At 51.2% G+C, this 7,017-nt stretch overlaps 1 protein-coding gene across 10 annotated transcripts in view; it reads left to right on the top strand.

The window, feature by feature from the left end:
* Positions 1-1,890: 1,890 nt before the first annotated feature.
* KDM4B (lysine demethylase 4B) overlaps positions 1,891-7,017 on the top strand; it is an 81,980-nt gene continuing 76,853 nt past the window's right edge. For 3 of the 10 annotated variants that reach the window (XM_065042612.1, XM_065042610.1, XM_065042609.1), the window contains exon 1: positions 1,910-2,084. The gene's annotated coding sequence lies outside the window, so the exon portion shown is untranslated. Of the gene's footprint in view, positions 2,085-7,017 lie in introns of all 10 variants that reach the window. The other 7 variants (XM_065042606.1, XM_065042604.1, XM_065042613.1 and 4 more) reach the window with 6 other exon arrangements.

The raw sequence follows: 7,017 nt of genomic DNA, 5'->3' as shown, positions 1-7,017 counted from the left end.
GTAGTTCCTGTTTTCCTTTAACTCTTATTTGAAGCAGCTTACCAGTCCTAATTGCTTGTGCAGGAATTTGTGTTTCTGTTCCATTATACTAAACCTTTGTTAAGACCTAATATTTCCATTATGATTTTTCACTATGAAGTAGTTGGGAAAACACTTAATTTGATATTCCTCAAGATGTTGTTATTAAGTGGAATTTGGAAAACAAGCTTTGTCTTCCTGCACAGGTTTCAGTGTGCAGTTCTGAGCAGTGGTGTTTAGCCTGATGGATGGATGATGGCAGAGCGGTGGACGTGATCTCCCTTGAGTGAGACATTGACACAGTCTCCACAGCATCCTCACAGCTGAACTGAGGGAGTGCGGTCTGGATGAGCAGGGAGTGAGGTGACTGCGAACTGGCTGAAGGGAAGAAGCCAGAGAGTCGTGGTCAATGGGGCACAGTCCAGTTGAGGCCTGGATCCAGTGCAGAGCCTCAGGGGCAGTGCTGGGACCAGTACTATTCAATATATTCATCAACGATTTGGACCAGGGAATAGAGTGACTGTCACAAGTTTGCTGGTGACACCGAGCTGGGAGGAGTGGTGACACTGTGCTGCCATCAGAGACCTGGACAGGCTGGAGAGCTGGGCAGGGAAAAATGGAATGAAATAGAGCAAGGGCAAGTGTAGAGTCTTGAATCTGGGCAGAACAACCCCAGGTTCCAGTGTAAGTTGGGGAATGACCTATTAGAGAGCAGCGCAGGGGAAAGGGACCTGGGGGTCCTGGGGACAGCAGGATGACCATGAGCCAGCACTGGGCCCTTGTGGCCAGGAAGCCAATGGTACCTGGGGTGGGTTAGAAGGGGGTGGTCAGTAGGTCAGAGAGGTTCTCCTGCCCCTCTGCTCTGCCCTGGGGAGACCACACCTGGAATATGGTGTCCAGTTGTGGCCCCTCAGTTCCAGCAGGACAGGGAACTGCTGCAGAGAGTCCAGCGCAGCCACCAAGATGCTGAAGGGAGTGGAGCATCTCCCGTGTGAGGAAAGGCTGAGGGAGCTGGGGCTCTGGAGCTGGACAAGAGGAGACTGAGGGGGGACTCATTCCTGGGGATCAATATGGAAAGGGGGAGTGTCAGGAGGATGGAGCCAGGCTCTTCTGGTGACAACCAGGGACAGGACAAGGGGCAATGGGTGCAAACTGGAACACAGGAGGTTCCACTTAAATTTGAGAAGAAACTTGTTGGGGTGAGGGTGGCAGAGCCTGGCCCAGGCTGCCCAGGGGGTTGTGGAGTCTCCTTCTGTGCAGACATTCCAACCCGCCTGGACACCTTCCTGTGTAACCTCATCTGGGTGTTCCTGCTCCATGGGGGGATTGCACTGGGTGAGCTTTCCAGGGCCCTTCAACCCCTCACATTCTGTGATTCTGTGCTCTCAGCGCTACCTCAGGGTCAAACCCCTCAGGGTGCGATGCCCCAGCCCCGGGAGCAGGGCGGGTTCACGGTGTCTCCCCCGGCCCGGCCGCCATGAGTCTCCTCAGCCGGGGGGCGCGCGGGTGCTCCCATTGGCGCAGGGCGGCCGCAGCGCCCCCCCCCGCGCTGCTGTGCGGCTCCTCACGTACTCACCGCCCCGCGCCCCTGCCGGAGCGCAGAGCGCTGACAGGCACCCCGCGCCGCCTATCGGAGCCCGCCTTACCCCTCTCTCGTTCAATAGCAGCTGAGGGCGAGCCGCCCTCTCCAAACGACCGCGTTCTATTGGCAGAGAGCGCCTGAGCGACGTGCGGGCGACCGCCTGCACCGCCTGTTGGTGGGTGGGCCGTTACCCAGAGCAACCGGCCAATCAACGGACTCACTGTTCTTGTTGTTCAGTGACAGGCTCCGCCATGGGTAGAAAACGCCGCCGCTCAGTGGCCACCGGCCCAATCCCTGCGAAGGTGGCGCCGTCCACAGCCAACGAGCGAGGCGAGGAGGCGGGCGGCAGGTGCTGGCCGCGGGGTGCTGCGCTCTCCTCAGCGCCTCCCTTCCGCTCTGCCCCCCGCGCCGGGCCGCTCGGCGCTCAGCTCACGGGCAGCTCGGGGCCGCCGCCGCCGCCGAGGGGGACCGCCGGCGGGCTCAGGTACGGGGCTGCCCGCCGTCCTCTCTCCTTCCCCGCGGGGGGCCTGCCGCCGCCTGCGGCTCCACCCCCGGGACCGCGGCGCTGGAGCCCCCCGCGGCTCGGCGCTGCCCGCCGGCTTTCCTCCTCCCCTCCCCGGGCCGAGTCCCTTCCCCACCGCCTCTCCTCAGCGACGGGCCCCGGCTTTGCCTCTCGTTTCCGGACGGCGGCCGCCGCGCCTCCCTCCGCCGGCCGGCCCAGCCCTCGGCCGGGCCCCGGAGACACCGGCCTGTGCGGCCGGGACACCGGCCGGGCCCGTTGCGGCCGCTCCTCCCGGTCCCGCCGCCCGCTTTGTGTCGAGAGCCCCCCCGTACCGTGTCCCCCCCCACTCACCCGGGCCCGGTCACCCCGGGAGCTCGGCGTTCCAGCGCAGCGTTGTGCTGTGTGAGGGGGAGGCCCCGGCTGGTCCCGCACCACCGGGGGTACCGGCAGCGGGCGCCGTCTCGGTGGTTGTTCCCCGCCACAGCCGATTTCTGGCTACGATGGGTGACAAACCGGCGGTTTCCAGCGGGGTTTCCGCGGGGTGAGGGGGCTCCGGGGTCTGCGGGGCTGTTCATCTCCCGGCGATGAGCAGCGGGCCCGGTGTGAGGAAACCCGGCACCGACAACATGACACTGGCCTTTCCCCCACCTTTTTAAATTTTTTTTTACCCTTCCGGAAACTGTCAAAGTCTTAAGGCCCCATGGAAGCTTTTTTATTGTTGTAACAAGCCAGAGTCGGACAGGGGCAGCCCTGGCTGCGCACACAGCTCCCTCCTCCCGCCCCTTGGGCACACACGGTGCAGGGTGGAAAGGCGAGGTGACCGGCTCCCGAACTGCCAAACGCAGGAATTGTTTGTCCGGTCACACTTTGGTGACTTGCCCTGGGTTTCAGCTGCTCAGTTTGCCCCTTTTTAAAAAGAAATAAATAGGAGATGTACGAGGTTCTTTCGGGATGTCATGTGCGGTGGAAGGGGAAGCTATTTAGGAAACCATCAGAGGTGGGACTTGGCTTTGCTTTGACACTGGCTCCGATCCACATTGGTGAAGATGTCGTATGGAGGTGTGTAGGAGCTAGATGTGTTGCAGAAAGACGACTTTGGACCGCTTTGTTTTAAAGGATTAAAGCCCGAATTAGATCTAGTTTTGTACGCATCCCTTAACTTTGATGCTTCTCGCTAAAGCCGCTGCGCACGGGCACGGGCGGTTCTCGCGCTGCTGGAGTTTTGCTGTGTGACCCAGTTTGTGCTGGGGTAGTGTAGATACATCATTGTGTTATGTCAAGCCTGACCGTTCCAAAGTTAAGTTGCCTTTAACCAAAAGGAGTCAGTTTTATGGAATGCTGTTCATCAGAAACCTAGTGGCGTTGTTTTTCCCCTTTTCACACACATTAAGTCACTTCTTTCTTATGAACTTCTCATTTTTTCTGCCGTCTCCTTTTTCTGTTTTGTTAAGATTTACGTTATCCCTCGAAATCTCAAGACTGGCACTTAAAAGTTCTAGTTACATTTCAGCAATTACATAAACTAACCGTTGGTGTATGGAGGGGTAATTAATTGCTTTTGGACAGTAAGTTCCTAATTCTGAGGTTCCCCTGTAATAAGTGGAAGAAGCTGAGGCAGGTAGAGTGACTCCAGTGCCAAAGGAGTCGGCGGCTTCTTCTTTCTCATTAGTGGTAGGAGTTGCTCCTATGCAAAATGTATGTAGGTGGATATGGAGCTACAGTTCACCTCAGTAAGACCCTCACTGAAACGTCTTTTGATGGGAAAATGCCGTTCAACACTCAGTAATGTATTATTCTCATTTTTTGGCTCCTTTTCAAGGTAATTTGCTTAACCAGCCCAGTGGCACCAGTGAGTATATGGTGTTAGATACAGAAGTCAGTTTTCTCAGTAAGTTAGAACACGTGGGCAAAAGAACAAAGTCCACAGGTCTGACATTCAAAGTGTGACTTGAGGACGAATATGGGGTTTTATATGACGTGTGTCAGAGGTTTCACCAGCTTTTGGTGAGAGGTCGATAGAGAAACGCGCTTCCAGGGACAGTGAATCCACCTATTTCCTCTGGATAGTGCAAACACGGTGTTGGAACCGCTTGCCGGCCTGTTGAGCTGAGCTCTTGGAGCAAAATGAAGGGAAAACTATTTCTAGTGCTGCCGTCAATCCTGTCATTTGCCAGATAACGTTGTTTTACAGATCTGCAGGCACTCGGCATTTTAAATGATCCAACATAGAGGCAACTTCTGAAAACTTCCAACTATTTCCATATAAAAGGTCTCAAGTTGGGAAAACCAGTTTGCCCAGCTGTGCTGGACGAGCCTGTTCAGTGTGGGGGGTTTTCTTGTACATTTGTCAAGAGTTATACTCTCGTTTTCTTTAGGACGTCCAGCTGCGATACACTAAACAATGCGTTGCCATTCAGGTGGCTGTAATTAACCTTCACATTTACATCGAATTTCGATGAATAGGGAAGCTCACCCATAAGTAAAAATAAATAGAAATAAGGCTGAGACAACCACGTATCGCTTCATGCGTTAGGAAAATCTCTTTGTGGTCAGACGATGATAAACTTTATTTCCTTTTAATTAATTCTAGACAATATAGACCCGCAGGCTGGTGGATTTTCCACCTTTTCTGCCTTACTTTTTAAGGTTTTACCGTGTGCTGTTGGAAAGGATTTGCAGCGCCTGTTCCTGTCCGTCTGTCCGTGTGCTACACGCAGCCTCACTTGCAATATCGCGTCTGTTAATGGCAAAGATGGATGACAGCTAAATATGTCCCTGAAAGCCAGGGATTTGCTTAATATATTTGGATGCCATCAGGATTCTCTGTGGCTGTGCAGGGCGCTGCTTGAAGTGATTATTTGTCTTCTATCGAGCAACCAAAAGGTGGTTGGTCCATTTGCACTAGCAAACTGAAATCCCAGAGTAGTGCAGAATTTACCATTTCCCATAGGTTTGGTGATATTAATGGCATGTTATTGTTCTCAGGATAATGTAACAGTGGGATGAGAAAGGTGTCTCCATGTTTTCACTATTTGCAGTAAACTGGTCATTGCTTTGTAAGATATTTGTTTTAAGCTTTGTTTTGGACCAAATGTCTTTTGTCACAACTTATTAATATAATCACTTATTATCAAGGCTTAACTAAGGTACTTATTTTCATATACATTTTCATGGAGTAAATGATTCTGTGTTATGAATTAAGCGGTTCCTCAATGGTGTTCTTACTGCGTGGTCGCCGACACAGGAGAACACGTTCATATTCTGTACTAATATTCCTCCGTAATATCAGGTCCTTAGTCTGTGTGTCTCCATCACGGCATGTAGGACCTGCAACTTAATTCTTTATTTCCTTTGCTGTTTCAGAAGCCTCATGAAACAAGCCACAATTCCCCATTTCTCAGAAAACAGATCATTCTTTTATTTCCTAAACCTATTTGATAAAAATACCGTATTTAAACGTGGCCTAAGGATTTCCTGAGGTGTTCTGATATTCCTTTGCAATATCCCATAGGCATTCAGGGTAGCGGGGAGGACTTTGAGCCTCTGTGGGGTTTTTGTTGTGGATAAGAAGTTTATATGTTTGTTCTCAGTTCTGTGTTGGCAACCCCAGCAGCTTTGGCTGGATCTACGTGTTAAGGTTTGGAGCTGTAGCTTCCAAAGAGAAGAACTGTGGTAAAACGGAGCTGGGAGAGCTTTGGAATTGTCTGGTGATGTGAAACCGGCTCGGTTGTCACCCAGGTTTTGTTTTATTTGGGGTTTTAAATTTTCACTCCTTTCGGTTGCGCTTTTGGTTAAGAAGTGTGAAATGGAGATGAAATGAGATATGAAATGCCAAACAGCAGACTGTGGGGTTCCCCCCGCTCCTGCCTGTGCCGATGAGGGTTTTAAGCTGTTTACGGGTGCGGATGAGGGTGGATGTTGTGTTAAAATGCAGTTGTGGAGCCGTACGAGCTGTGTGATGCTTCTGGTCCCCTCCCGGCTTCTCCTTTTGCTCAGTCTCCCCCAGCAGATGATTTTCTGGCAATGCAGCTGCTCTTAAGCCCGGAATCTGGGTCAGTGTGTCGCACCCACTCCGGGCAGCACCTAAAGCACCTTGTGCAGAAAACAACCGAGGTTTTGATTTTTATGGTGGCAAAATAGTCGAAAGCACTTAAAACAACCACATTTGTTCAAATTCCGGCTTAGAAAAATCTGAAACGACCTGGAGAAGAAGTTGAGCGAGTTCCTGAGGATGTTACTGCAGGCTTGAGGTTGTGGCAGGTTTGTTGAGGAAATACTGGTGGGAATTAGTCCTCATAAAGTTATTAATCTGATAGAGGAGTTGCCTTTTTGTGCCAAGTGGTGCAGTCGAGTTTTCGGAAAGGCATACATTTTCTGGTAATAATAGACTCAAGTTTGTATCACTTGCATTGAATTGGAGCGTCGTGCATTGAGTTAAAAGTGGATTTAAAGAATTCTTTCATTAACAGAATTCTTATTTTGTTGCTGGTGAGATTTCTCAGAAATCTGAAGTGAGAACAAGAGGTTAATTCGGGCACGCTTCATCTGTATTTCGTTGGGGTTCTTGTTTCATTTTGTAACTTTTCAGCTGAGGATCAGCCTCTTTTATTCCCCCCCCTTTAATCTACACCTATTTTCATCTCGAGTTTGCCCGGGCGGTGGAATAGCCTTGGGCAAAACTCACGGGCCCCAAACGTGGCTATTTTTACCCTCAGATGAGTCAACCCTCTCTTTTCCCAGTTATTATTGAAAGGCCAGGGGAGGTTTAGTAGATATATTTGGATCAATAGACAGGAGTTTTCAAGGGAAATTGCCCGGTAAGTCGCTGAAATTAAAAGGTTGAACAATTTGGGTGTTGAAACAAGATTAGAAGGTTTGTTACCATTGATATTCAGTTTCTTTTGTGCTATGCGGT

Source organism: Columba livia, chromosome 27 (genome assembly GCF_036013475.1).
Source record: "Columba livia isolate bColLiv1 breed racing homer chromosome 27, bColLiv1.pat.W.v2, whole genome shotgun sequence".
Classification (NCBI taxonomy): Eukaryota; Metazoa; Chordata; class Aves; order Columbiformes; family Columbidae; genus Columba; species Columba livia.
The sequence above is the reverse complement of the archived record's forward strand: the minus strand, read 5'-3'. Positions and strand labels throughout refer to the sequence as shown.